General features: G+C 39.2%; 1 protein-coding gene across 4 annotated transcripts in view; it reads right to left on the bottom strand.

Annotated features, from left to right (window-relative positions):
* pacsin3 (protein kinase C and casein kinase substrate in neurons 3) overlaps nt 1-14,082 on the bottom strand; it is a 34,189-nt gene extending 20,107 nt beyond the window's left edge. For 2 of the 4 annotated variants that reach the window (XM_053513271.1, XM_053513276.1), the window contains exon 1: nt 13,435-14,082. The gene's annotated coding sequence lies outside the window, so the exon portion shown is untranslated. Of the gene's footprint in view, nt 1-2,389; nt 2,483-13,434 lie in introns of all 4 variants that reach the window. The other 2 variants (XM_053513273.1, XM_053513272.1) reach the window with 2 other exon arrangements.
* Nucleotides 14,083-14,529: the final 447 nt, after the last annotated feature.

Here is a 14,529-nt window from a genome sequence, read left to right on the forward strand (position 1 = left end):
CGACACTGTGACCTTAAGAAACGCCAAAGTCTCCCAGAACTCGCAGTTAAAAGGGACTCTTGGAAGCGGACCAGGGGTACATCCCTGCTGCTGGAGGATGTTTACACTGCATCGGTCATTGACTCTGTTTGGGCCTTCATGCCAAATTGGAACCCGAACTTGTCGAGTTGAATCAAGAGAGCATTTGGAACTGTGCATATCCGCAAAAGGGAAAAAAACAACAACAACTAGACACGTTAAGAATAATCCGTGTATAGGAAGTGGACGTCACAAAGCATATACACGTCGCGTCGTTTTGAAAAGCGATACGTTTTACACAGAGCACATTTTAAGAGAAAGCAGGAGAAAGGTGCGTAGTTAAAGGCTGGATGAAACCGGATAGCTCATGGCAGCACATTCGGAACCCATTAGCCTACTTGTCAGATGTGGCTTTGAGTACATGACTTGTGGCATGTGGTACTTGTTTGCATGTCGCTCTCTCGCTCGAATCTCGTTCCCACATAGACTCAGACTCTGAGAAATGCACTGATTAAATCCAGAATGCACTTCGGTAAACCTGAAGCAAAGTTTAATCCTGGTGTCGAGGACCGACGCAACATATCCGTAACACTCGTTCGGTGAAGTACCCTCATGTCCGTGCGGCCGCCAAACAATGAGAACAATGGCTTCCATTTCGGGATAACGAGGACACGGGGAGGGAGGGGTCAAATATTCACATAAGCCCTACTGGAAACTTGGAGTCATTAATCTCTTTAATGTATACAAGGTGACTTGAGCGCCACAGCGGTTGTTGTTTCAAAAGCTTCCCTCCGGTAAGGGAACAGGGGGACTTTTCAGTGAGAGGGGCTTTCCGGTTTTGTGGAAATAAAAAGATTGGATGAACATATTATAAAACTTAGCCATACATAGTAATGCTTCTTTTGACAGACATACATTACCAGTCAAAAGTTTTATTTTCTACATTTTAGAATAATAGAGATTTCATAACATACAGTATTAGGTAATTAACTAAACAACAACAACAAGTCAGTGGTTATTTTAAGACGTAAAGGTCAGCTGTTCTGGAACACTTCCTGCATGAACAGTATTGTATCAAGTGTATTTGCAAAACCTATCAAGCACTATGATGAAACGCGCCTTCATGAAGATCATCCCAGCACGATCAAAACCTACCTCTACTGCAAGTTCATTTAAAGGTACCAGCCTCATAAAATCACCAATTAACAAACAGCACCTCAGATTAGAGCCGGTTTTACAGAGCAGACACATCTCAATATCAGGTGATTATAACTTATTATAGACGCCTTCAGCATTGTTTTACGATGTAGCAAGGAAAATTAGAAGGCGTGTCGAAACGTTTTATAAAATCTCTACACAAGCTTATTTAGGACTAGGGATGCATCGATACCATTGTACCAGTCATCAGTATAAGTAACTAAATGAATGACCTATATTGAACATAATCAATCAATTAATCAATCAGTGATATGGTTGTCCACACAGTTACATCAGCAGGCCTGTTCTTTAAAACATTAGCAAGTTTAAGTAAAGTATACACTTTTGGTCAAAAGTATAAAGACAAAAGTGAAATTAATATTATAAAAATTTAAGAATCAAGGTAATAAGAATAATTTATTACTTTATGCAATCATATGAGTCTTTTTGACTCAGGAGACTTGGGGCATGAGGCGTGGTGCCAATACATCACAGGGAAAACTGCTATACAACTAATTCAATTTAGTATGAAGTCTTTAAAAACCTGCAGGATCCATCTGGGCATCGAGTCAAAAAGACGTCTGCAGTCCTCTGGTGTCACTCGCTCACATGCCGGTTTGATCGCATCCTAAAGATCATGTACAGAAGACAGTTTCTTCTTCTGGTTTAGGTCTGGAGATGACCCAGGCCATGCAGCTCTAGAAGCTGAACACCACTGTCACGGCCGGTTTTTAATCAACTAATGAATGAAATCAGCTGTTTTGTGTAAAGGCAGAACAATAATACATGGCGTATGCTGTCTTATTACTTTTGACCACCACTGTATTAGCTAGTTATGTTATTTGCAGTTTCTAACCTGGATACCCGACATCAGTATCGGCACTGATGCATCCCTATTCACCCCCAAAGTCATGACTCTCAGACAGCTGCTGAATATTAACACAAAAGCCCTGTTTTCAACAGCCTGCGATACAGAAACCAGCTCCTGCACAGCAGATTACAAAAAAAACGTCAGCAAACTACCAAATCAATACCCAAAGTGTCCAGCTCGTGTGATTCGTCAGCTCCTAACCGAGAGCAGTGCAGCCATGCGAGCTGCAAACACACACAATATCACAGCACAAAAAAAATAAATACATTGCACATCAGCGCCCAGCAAGCATTCGAAACTTACCCAATTAGGTGCTGAAATGTTAGGGGTTAGTAATGCCTCTGTCCAGGTGCGCTGCCTGTACAGTGGCCCTGCGAGAGACGGGAAACGAGCGGGCTGTGAGAGAGAGAGAGAGAGAGCGAACATCAGAGGCAGGAGCTCGTCAGGCTGCAGTAAATGAGGCAGCAAGTTAATATAAGTCTTAACACCCAAAGGTGGCACATTCCAAGCCGGAGAGTCAAAAGCCGCACATAGAAAGGTTAGAAAAGCCATCATAGCGCAGTGGAAAACTAAGCACCGTGACACCCAGTTACTAGCGGTAGGTCAGCGCCCTAATTTAAACCCATTCAAAGCTTGGCTTTAGGCTTAGCGCTTTAGGACGGGGCTTGAAGTGGAGAATAATTACACTTTCTCCTTAATAAATACTATAATAAATATCCATCTGTGCAGTTTATTGCTTCATGTCTGAATATTTACCGCTCATTCTCAAGGCAATGTTCGATCATCGGCTGGCTCCATACAGAGTGTTTCATATCCCACAATATGCAGGCAACATGATGTATAAATAAATATATTCCTTATAACTTCAATATTTGAATATTTGAAATTTCGACAATGCAAATTGTGTAACAATACATACATTCACTAAAACACACAAAACTAAAGAATGAAATTAATGATTGATGTTGAAGGGGTTAATCAGGACTTCTTCGTTATAACCCTGATACTGCCGGGTCACGCTGGGGTCTGATTGGACAATCCGTTTGTATTCTAGCTTTCACTCGTTGCTTTTGTTTTGTTGGCTTTTTTTGCTCTTCCCCTATCCCTCCCCCAATCTTTCTATTTTTATTTCTAGAATTTGTTTTTGTTGTTCATTTTTATCTTGGTTATTTGTTATTTCTTGGGCTTACTTTTTTTACTTTTTGCCTTTATCATCCCATCTTTCTCTCGTTCTTTTTCTTCGCTTCGTTCTATCTTGCGCTTCATTTCAACTTGGTCTTTTTTTTTTTTTTTTAATTATGGTCCGTCTTTGTTCTTTCCTTTCTTCATGATCATTTTTTATTTTTTATTCCAAGTACCTCTTTCTCTTTATTTATTCCAAATATGTTCTCGATCTATCCATCCATCAGTCCACCTCACATCCAAGTCTCTTTATATTTGAGTTTTGTTTTACATTTAAACAACACTAAAGGATCATTATAAACAGATTGAGTGTATTAAAAACAATAACAAAAATAAAGAGCATCATATCATTAATACAACAACTTTAAAGCTACTATTTTAAAAGTCATATATACATAAAATGGAAAGTGGGTTAACTTTCAGAGCAACCTAAAGTCTTACAGTGTTTAAACATAACGCCCGTTTACCCTTGGTCATGTGACATCATTCATGGCCTTTCCCACATTCCTGGTCTCTCAGGTTCAAACATGCTTCTCTCATTAGTCTCAGAACGCACAGGCGTGCAGTTTGTCAGAGCAGTCACTCGTTTCTCCGGAGCAGATTCCATATTAGGATTCGCCGTGTATGATTATTCACCGTCCTGAGCTGTGCCGTGTTTAAATAGTCGAGTGTTAAGTTGGACTGAATAAAGTAATAAATCACTCAGCAGATCAAACATAATTTATGACTCAAAAGCAAGCAAGACATTAATGCGATGAGGGTGCAGATGCTTTGTTTACAAAAATTCAGATCTTTTTTTTTTTTTTACGCAAGGAATATAACACGAACACAACAGTAATCATTAGAGTTTTTGTTATTAATTGAACTCGTACACATAATTTTAAACGATTATTAGGATTGCATTATAACAACTATAAAAACAGTGGTTCCCTCATCTGTCTCAGTTTCTTCTCTATTCAGAATAAAGTCCTCCAACTTAAAGTTTGTTTGTTTTTTATACTGGAGACTCCTTCCATAAATAGAATTAAAAAAATAAACAAATAAATAAATCACATCAGTGGAATAGAAACAATAGTTTTTTTTTTTTTAACTATTATTAAACTTGGATTTTATGAATAATCTAAGCCATAGGCCTCTTTGTGAATGAACAGTTACTACAGTATACCAACGCTAATGTATTAGAGACAGTTAACATAAAGCTGGGGTTTGCCTTGCACCTGGCAAATCTTAGAACTGTGTATTGCGATGTCAAATTTGATCAGAATATCAGGGTTATGTGCTCATTTTTCTATTTCCTCAAAATTTTTAGCGAAAGCCCGAGAGCTCATGTTTGTGTGTCTGGTGTACACTGCGCTGATGGCAGGAGACTGGGCGTGGAACAAAAGCCCCTTTGTTTTTTGACATGCCTAACAGGGGACTCAAAGGCCATTGAGCTTTCGAGAGAAGGGTATACCGAGCGGTTCCAGAGGCCAAACACTGAGCTCTTTGACATCTGTGGCTGCACCATGGATAACAAGTAGATATGAAAAAAAATAGTGGGTACGGAGAATACAGTAGCGAACTCTGTAATTCGTCTAGGAGTTGCACAACAAATAAGTAACATAGTAACTCGAATGGAAGATTTTAGGGGAAGAGCAGCAGGGGTTGGGCAATATGGTGATAAAATATTTTTCTGAAATGACAAATTTTCAATGAAATATTTTGATCGTTAAAAGGATAAAATGATCAAACTTTTGTTAAGATATTAAAACAAAAATCCCTGATTTTTTTTATGTTGAAATAAAACCAGGAGGGCATGGTACTAGGATTTTGTTTAAGGATAAATAAGTGTGAACTAACACAATTTGATAATATGAACTATTTAAGATTTTTTTTCATATTATTATTATTACTAAATTTTACAGTTGAATTTAAAATTCAGTTTTATTAATATAGCGTTTTTAACAACGGTCATCTTCGCAAAGCAGCTTTTTAGAATTAAAAGGCAGAAAAAAGGACGAATCATAACTAATAAGCTGTAGCGGACAGGACTGAGGATTTCACAACAACTTCAAACTCAGCCAATCAGATTTCAGACCCGTAACTAACTTACCTCATTCACTCATTCCACGTCTATAACGCTTTATCCTCTAACTGTATGCAGGGGCACAACCCTGGAAACCATGCACACGGACCCGAGGCAGGAATCGGACCCGGACCCTGAAAGTGCAAGACGCCAGAGATCGAACTTTTTTTTTCATAATACAACTGCGCTTGCTGGAAGCTTGTTAGCAAACCTAAATATTTCCACACACACACACACACGCACACACACACGTTGTTTTTTTAAAAACAGCTTTTCCCACGTTTGCATGATCTACTTTATTGCTTATCTCGGCTCAGCTCTGTTCCTCGTCCTTCATCTCGTTCCAGAATGCTTTAGATCTCCACTGAATAATCCCAATCAGTTCCACATCATTTGCATTAATGAAAAAAGGTTGATGTGAGCTAGAATAAAAAACCTCCTGGGAAATGTAGAGAATGAATGAAATAAGCGTACACTATTACACAATAATTGGCAAAAAGGAAAGAAAAAAACGGTCACACATTAATATTTATTTTGACTGCTTCATGCGCTTCCCTTTTTACCTCGACAGGCTGAACGCTCTGGAATAAGCCAAATCTGGACTCGGTCCATTGCTCCAAATTCCAATCTTTTGCTCCCTAGCAATCTAAAGCCTTTTCGATTAGTCTCACGAACAAGTGGTGACACAGCTGTTTAGTTCCAATCCTGTGAACTCTCGTGTGTGAGAAAATGCTCCTAAATCTCTTTATTAAACATGGCTGTGATTGCTGCTGTCAACTTTTTTTACAATGCAGATCACTTTTCTCATGTGAAGTTGACGGTACAGCACCATTCTTCCAGGTCTGCATGGACGGTTCTTAACCCAATTCCTGTAAATCCAGTTATTCTCCTTAGTTATCATCTCTGCCTGGTGCAGGCTTCTTAAACAGTGACTTTTTGTGTATACTGTATGCTATGTAACCAAAAAAATGGTCTTGATGTACCAAATCATATAACTAGCAAACTTGATCTACAGTATATGGGCTGAGGAAGGAAGATTACATAATTCATATTAGGTAATAATCTGAAATTAAGAATTTCTAAAAGTTGCTGTTTAAGCAAACAAGAGAAATGTATTTTGTTTGTTAGGTCAAAGCTTAAGGAAGCTTAAGATTTTTGCACAGTACTGTATAAAAGTAGCAAGGAGCAGCTATAAAGAATTTAAGCAGGTACAGCCCAAGGTCAGGATTTATTTTGCATTAAGCAGATGTTGTCGTGGTCTTTCGGATGCCCCCGGCGAGGTGTCGACACAGTGGACACTTGGTCCACACATACCAGCTTGGCACAGGTTTTGCGCCGGATGCCCTTCCTGACGCAACCCCTCCCATTTGACCCGGGCTTGGGACCGGCACTGTATCCAGTGGCTGGGGTTTGGAAGAATAAACTATGCTGTTTATTCTTACATTCCGAGATGCACATACAAAATAAAATGTGTCCATAATACATCTGAACTTTATTATTTAACGTGCAAGAACTTTGAATTACCACTTTAATTTTACATAGATAGAATTTCGGATAGAATTTGACATGAAGTGGATTTGAATTTAGTGCTTTTTTTGCTCCCACTAAGGAAAATGAGATAAAATTTTTTTTAAAGTAACAGAGTTCAACATGATTTTAATGACCTACGTGCTTGTTTCCCAGTAAATACTGGATTTGTTGTGCTTGCTACATTAAAGGAGACCAATACTGTAAATGAGTGGAAATTTCTGTTACTCAATCCAACCTACTGTTATTAAACGTATCCATCATTAAGTCAGAACTGTGCTTGAACTTTACAGGTGAACTCACCGAAAAATCACCAGGTGCCACCCACATTACAACATCACAGGCTCATGGGATTAAAGTTTCCCCTCAGTCATTCCCTTCAACAATGGCCATACAGTCTCCTGATTCCAGACATTTAGTTACTCAACTTGTTTCATTATTTACCCAGAGCTCCATGGTTTCTTCTGAACATATAAAAACTTCATGGGAGAAGGATTTTGGCAGCATGATTTCTGATGGAGAATAGGAGGAGGGCTTGCACAGGATATGCGGATGTTCAGTCAATGCATCATTCTAAAACTAAGCCTAATAAAATGTACCCTAACATCTCGTCCATTTGTAACAGATGGAAGTGATAAGAAGGTACTCTTGTTCATACTTTCTGATTTTGTCTCAAGGTAATTGGCTTTATACATTTACAGTACATTATTGTTATATAGATATATTTAATCGGTGGAAACATGGTAGCATAGTGTCGCCTTGCAGCTCCAGGATCCATGTTCGGGGTCTGTGTGCATGGAGTTTGCATGTTCTCCCAGTGCTTGGTGGGTTCCCTCCAGGTACTCTGGTTTCCTCCCACAGTCCGGAGACATGCAGATTAGGCTAACTGGCGTTCCCAAATTGCCCGTAGTGTAAACGCCAATTAGCCTGGCCTACACAGTCCCTAGGTGGACTACAAAGGTTCCTAGGTGGATGGAGATGGAAGGATATTTTTATTGGTATTCAAACGTTTATGAAACAGATCTCTCCAGAGTGTAAGCTCACTTTGCTTGGTTACCCTGATGCAACCACTGAATAACATCACCATATGTAGTTGTCTCTTGTGATTGGAATAACAGTGGCTACAACGATCAGTTTAAGAGAGAGTAGAAATAACCACTTTATGCATCTTTTCAGGGACGGCTAAATGAGATGCTTTCTTCTTTGCATCTGAAAAAGTTCAACAAAATGTGGGGACCTTTTTTAGATTTCTCTTTCAATCATTTCTTCACACTAGCTCTGCTCTCGTTGTGATTATGCCTATATTTTTTGTGTTCTGTAGTACGTAATAGTTTTAATTTGGTGCATTCGTTGTGGATTGACATGGTTTTCTTTCTGGCCATTTGGTAAAAGCTACTGATATCAAACTCGTCAATAGCATATCTATAAGTTTGGACACCCCTGGTCAAAATTTCTGTTTTGTTTTTCTGACCGTATAGTGAGTAAAAGCTGAACTTGTATCCAAAAGGCATAGAATTTAAACTCTGTTTTCCACATGTTAAGCAATAGAGAACCATGCAAAAGTTTTGGCTCCCCAAGTGGTCCTTCATAACTTTTACCATGGTCTCAGACGAAAATTACATCATTAGCTTGATCACAATCATCACATCAAGAAAAAACAAGAGACAATGCACATTTTAAAGTTTTATAAATGCTCAGACTCAATCCTTATCCAAGTATCAGCCAGCAACCATGGGCCGCCAATCAATGCCCACAAAGTAGGAGAAATCTTTTAGAAGAAAGGAAAATGATTTCAGGTAGCTGTTTCCTCAATTTGTAATATACTCAAGAACCGACAGTTGACAGGAACAGTGGAGATCCCTGTCTGAGCTTCAGGAAGAATTAATATTAGAGTAGAATTAGACTTTGCAGTGGTGGTGCAATGTTCAACTATGTAGCATCTGCACTAATTTCACTAAGTTATAAATAAACTTTTTTTATGGATTCTGACTACAAAATTCAGAAGTTATCGGAAGTTTGCAAATGAAAACCTATGCAAACCTGATGCATTTTTCATCCTAATGAGCAAAAGGTATGTTTGAAGATTAAAGGACACAGAATTAAAAGGAATCTAAAAACAACACCACTCCAACAGTTAAGCGTGGGGGTGGATCAGTTTTGCTTTGAGCCTGTTTTGTTGGCACAGAGAATGTTTCACTGGTAGAGGAAAAAAAAAATCAAATCAATAATATATGAGTACATTATATACAAGCAAACATCACACCAAATGCATAAAAAAAAAAAAAGGTGAAGATGAAATGAGCATGGCTTCTAAAACGAGATAATGATCCTAAACGTTTATCAAAATCCACAATGAAATACAAGATGTGTAAGGAATAGGTTTTGACAGGGCCCTCACAGTCCCCTGACCTAAACAGCATAAAAAAAATAAAAAATAAAAAAAAAACAGCCCATGAGTTCTCATCACTTAATTGAGGATGGGTTCCTTATTGGGTCCCTTGCTATTGCCATCTCAGGGAGTTTTTCTTTGCTATTATCGCCCTCGGCTTGCCCATCAGGGACAATCTGATCATTTTGTTTCATAAGTATTTTTCCCATATCTCATACACATTTCCATAATTTCCTCTTGATTCTGTGAAGCTGCTTTGCAACAATGACCACTGTTAAAAGTGGCAAAAACTCCCCAACCAAAAAGTGAAATCTTAGTATTTACATGACAAAATACTTGCCCAAAGGGCCGTTACTAGTACTGACCATGGCAAAACTTTTGCTTCTTCTCCGATTTATTTATTTATTTATTTGATGTAAAAGTGGAACTAAAACTTAACTAAATTTTTTGCACATTAACTTTAGTAAATTTTCTACTCTACTTTACATCTCTAGTAGTTAACCATTTACATTTTGACCGAGGGGTGTTCAAACTTTTGCATGCTAATGACATGTTTTTCATTTTGGCCCTATTTAACCGGATTATCCAGTTTCAATACCGTTTTGAAGTTTCCATAAACTTCAGGAGGTTTGGATCACTTACAGCTTTCCTTGCAAGTTTTGCAAAGAACCTGTTTCTGTGCAAGATCAGTTTAAACAAATGATTCCGAGACATGCAAACGACAACGCTTGGAGCGTGAATAACAAATAAAAACCTGACGGAGTTCCGTTATAGGAAAATAATCCCCCCTGAAGGTGATTAATGTTGTAAAACATTTATTAAATCTTGCAGTAGATGCAGAATCAATGATTGAAAAAACAATCTCATACTTTATTTCATCGATTCCTAGTAACACATTTATCTTGCACTTATTTGACATAAAAGAAAAGACACAGCTTGTTACTAAGAAGTACAGTCGCTCATTGTGAAGAAGACTTTTCCATGGAGGAAAACCTAAAGAAACATCTTTATCTTGGTACAAAGTGGCACTGGAGACTCCTTCCGTAAATAAAGGACACCTTATGCATAACTAGACACCATAGTGTTTTAGATTAGGTGGAGCGTCTGATATACCAGTCACAGTGAATAAGCCAATACTATAAAAACAGGAACATGTGCGTACAAGTTCATTAACGTTATTATAAGCCCGTGTTTTGTCTTATAGCTGAAACTACTAAGCACCTACCCAGCCCCAGTTGTGCTTAGCAGCAGGTTTAGGTGTGTTCTCGTCTTAATTACATGCCAGGTCAAAGATCCCAGGTCCTTAGACTAACAGACTAACACAAACACACATTTCACATTGAGCTTCAGTTAAGTACTCGAGTAACTGGGTACAACGGGATTTATTTGTACATCGTCCAAACAAGTGTTTTGTTCTTTAAAACTGTATTTGTGCAAAGTCTGAACGTTTATCAAAATTATTTATATTGCTCACACTATTACATAACGGTTGCTTGTTTTTTATTATATTTACAGCATTTACTGATCCTCCCTATCCAGGGACACTTACAGAAATGTTCGGAAGCCTCTATCAAAAAGGCTTCCTCATCAGGCGTGGCCATAGGATTATATTTCATAGTACGCACAAGAACCGCCTTAATTGCATACCTTTAACGTCTAGGTGCAACGCATGTACATACCGTACAGGTTCTCAGCGAATGACTGAGTAAGAAAGAGAGACTGAATCAGCATGCACTTTAAAGCAGGTCAACGGGTCACTTACTATCTCCAAAACCCTGAAAAATGTTCAGTTTTGTCCTGCTATCTTGTAACACACAAGATAAACAAAATATGAAAAAAATGCATTGACCTTGAGACGCCTGGGACATAAACTGACGTCATAAAAAGATACAAGATTACAGCACCCAGCGTCCTCATTCTCCTGCTCTTATATTCTCGGAATTAAATAAAAGAACGTAAAAATAAAGAAAGCAAGAAAAGACAAAATTAGGCACATTATAAATTTTATATGCTCTCATATTAAAGAAAAAGATGTTACGCTGCATCTTCCCATAGCCAGAAAGTGTAAACAAATTCCTCAGATTTAGCATACAGGTTTTTTTTCTGAGTATTGTTGTTGTTTCAAATCTCATGTATACCCGTACACTTACAGTATGCACATAGCTGGTTTACAACTCGCCAATATACACAAAAGAGGAGCTGAGTGGTGGGAAGTTGACCTTCGTACTATGCCTAACATCATTTAAATTTTTTTTTTTTTTTGAGGAAAACGTTAAAAGACCCTGGCGGCTCCCTGACACCAAGTCAAAATAACTTCTGTTTTTCAGGCTTTACCCTGACTTCCACGCACACAGACCAGAGGGAATCAAACTCTGACCCCGGAGGTGCTAGGCCATAGTGCTAGCCACCAGGCCACCGGGCTGCCCACAGAGTTTTAATAAAAGAAAAATATTTCTTTAGAATTTGCATGCTTTATTTAGGCTTAGCCACTGCAACTACCATATCTGTCGCAATTTCGAGTCACCCTTAACCCCTGTTGATGGAGTTTAGATGAGCGTCAAAGGTTACTGCCAGAACTTTGTCTCAGTCATGCAATACTTACTTAGCTTTGGCTGCAATGATTGCACATTGCAAGGACCTCAGTTTTAACTTATGGCTAATTGATGGTTTTTACAATGTGCACGTTTTCTCAGTGTAAGCAAAACTGAGCTTAAAAATTTGTACAACTTAGAAACTTCCAAATATACATCCAGGTTGTCTGCAGACTTAATTTTATTGCCACACAATGTTGCTGAGCCTAGACTTGACCAACGGAAGCAAGTCCAGATCATAACACTACCTCCCGAGGCTTGTGTTATGCCACCATGCATGATGGGTACATCATTTCATTCACTTCCCTTCTTCCCCTGATGCACCCATAGCTCTGGAATAGGGTCAATCTAAACCCATCAGACCACAAGATCTTTTTCCATTGCTCGAAAGACTAATCTTTATGCTTCCCAATTGAATTTAAAGCTTTTGCTGCAATTAGACTCACTAACAAGTGGCTTTCTTATGGCCACAATGTTTGAGTTCTCATCACATTGCGTGCTTTTACTTTTACTATTTAACAATCCTGTTTTTTACCATGCAACTTCATTTCACAAAGTTGTCAGTTTAGCATTATTCTTCTAGGTTTTAATAATGTGTTAAAGCGTTTTTATCCCAATTCCAGCAATTTTAAATCTCCTTAGTTGTTTTGTTTGCTTGATGCAGCTCAATAGGCTGACCCTTCCGAAATGGCGATCTTGGCCAGGCAAAGTCTAGTCTCAGTCAGTCTGAATAAACAACCATAGCGCTGCACAATTGGTATATCGTAATGCAGATGCATTGCTTGATATTACCAGAGGTCATCTTTGCACGGTGATAAATAAATGCTCAAACAGTTTTGATAAATATGAATAGAAATACGGTATTGCGATTTAGGAAACGGTGGCATGGTGGCTTAGTGGTTAGCACTGTCGCTGCGCACCTTCAGGGTCCGGGTTCGATTCCCGCCTCAGGTTTGTGCATACGAAGTTTGCAGTCCAAAGCCATGCAGATTGCCCATAGCGTGTGAATGAGCATGTGAGTATGTGCATGTGTGCCCTGTGATGGATTGGCACCCCGTCCAGGGTGTACCCTTCCCCGTGCCCTAAATCCCCTGGCACAGGCTCCAGCACCCCTCACCCCCCTTTGCCTCGACCTTGTACACAATATAAAGCGGTACAGACGATGAGTGAGTGAGATACAAGACTGCAAGAAACAGTATCGCGATACGATATGTTGTGCAACCCGTTAACGCGGTCCTTTTTTTTTTTTTTTTTTTTGTCTAGCAGTGTATGAGGGCTAACACGTGTGCAGCCTGACTCATGAGAGAGAAGAAAACAAGATAATAAAAAACAAGTCATGAGATAAAACAAGATACTCTAGTATGCGCGCGCGTATGTGTGTGCGTGCGTGAGCGCGCGAATGTGTCGAGCAAACGTAAGCTGCGCCATTACCATGAAATGCGCGTGAAAACTGCAGATGAGATGATGGATTGTATTAAACCAGCAGTTATGAGAATGTAAACAAACAACGATCAAATGCCTGCGCTTCCAGTTTGACGCTAAAACACTGAACTGTTAAAGAAGAAGAAGAAGAAGAAAAAATAACAAGACTTACTTGGAAGTTCCCAGGCAGGGAAACGCAGATCTCCACGAGTTGTGAAATCGAGCGGGATGAGGAGGAAATTCGGATTTGTTTCTTTCTTATATGTATTATTATAGTCTGCATCAAATGCATATAAAAGTATAAATTTAGAAGTTAAAACAAACAAAAATAATACTACAATTTGCAAACAAAATTAAAAGATACCCCAGTGAGAGATGTGCGCTCAGGGGCCTTGCCTTTCTGCCATGGTAACCAAACTAAACGGGAAATGAGATCCAGGACTGCAAAAACAACCAGGAGCCCGGATCATCCGCGGCGCGCGCGCAAGCCTCACGCGCGCAGCACGAGGGAAAAGAGAAAGAAAGAGTCAACGGAAAAACAAACAAACAAAAAAAAGAAGCCTCGGATTAAGAGCTGTAGTCTTCACCGCGCTCTCCTGTGGGGTAATTACACGACGTGGCTCAGCATTATAGCCATTGATCCAATTACAGGAATTAACCACTCGGAGTTTTTATAGGGGGGAACAGAAAAGATATTTAAATATAAAAAAAACAAGCGCTACATCCTCCGCGCGAGCTCCGCTTTCCTCTCCGTAATCTGTCTGTCTCAGCGATCCGGGAGTGAATCAGCAGCCAGGCTCACAGATCTTAGATAAACAGCCAAAATGCAGAATACTCCCGACTGCTCATTAGCAACAGGCAAAGACACCCCCCTCCCAAAGCGTTATCGTGTGTAACAGCGCCCTCTGGAGGTCTACGTGGGAAATTGGTACTTAATGTTTCCTTTTATTTTAGAACATCATTCATTCCCTGTACTGTATAACGTTTTTTTTTAATGATTCATATATAACATTCAATAGTATCATTGTGTACTTTTAATCTTCCCTAATGTTTGATCAGCCATAAAATTACGACCACATTACGAACATTAAGTCCCCCTTTTGCCACCAAAGCAGTGATGCACTGTATTTCTATTGGAACCAGTGTTTCATTAATTTGATCTACACTAGCGAATCAGACTACACCGGCCAGCCTTCACTCCCCATGAGCATCAGTAACCCTTGGCCACTCATGACCCTGTCGCCGGTTCACTGGTTTTTCTTCCTTG

This window comes from Clarias gariepinus, chromosome 15 (assembly GCF_024256425.1).
Source record: "Clarias gariepinus isolate MV-2021 ecotype Netherlands chromosome 15, CGAR_prim_01v2, whole genome shotgun sequence".
Lineage (NCBI taxonomy): Eukaryota > Metazoa > Chordata > Actinopteri > Siluriformes > Clariidae > Clarias > Clarias gariepinus.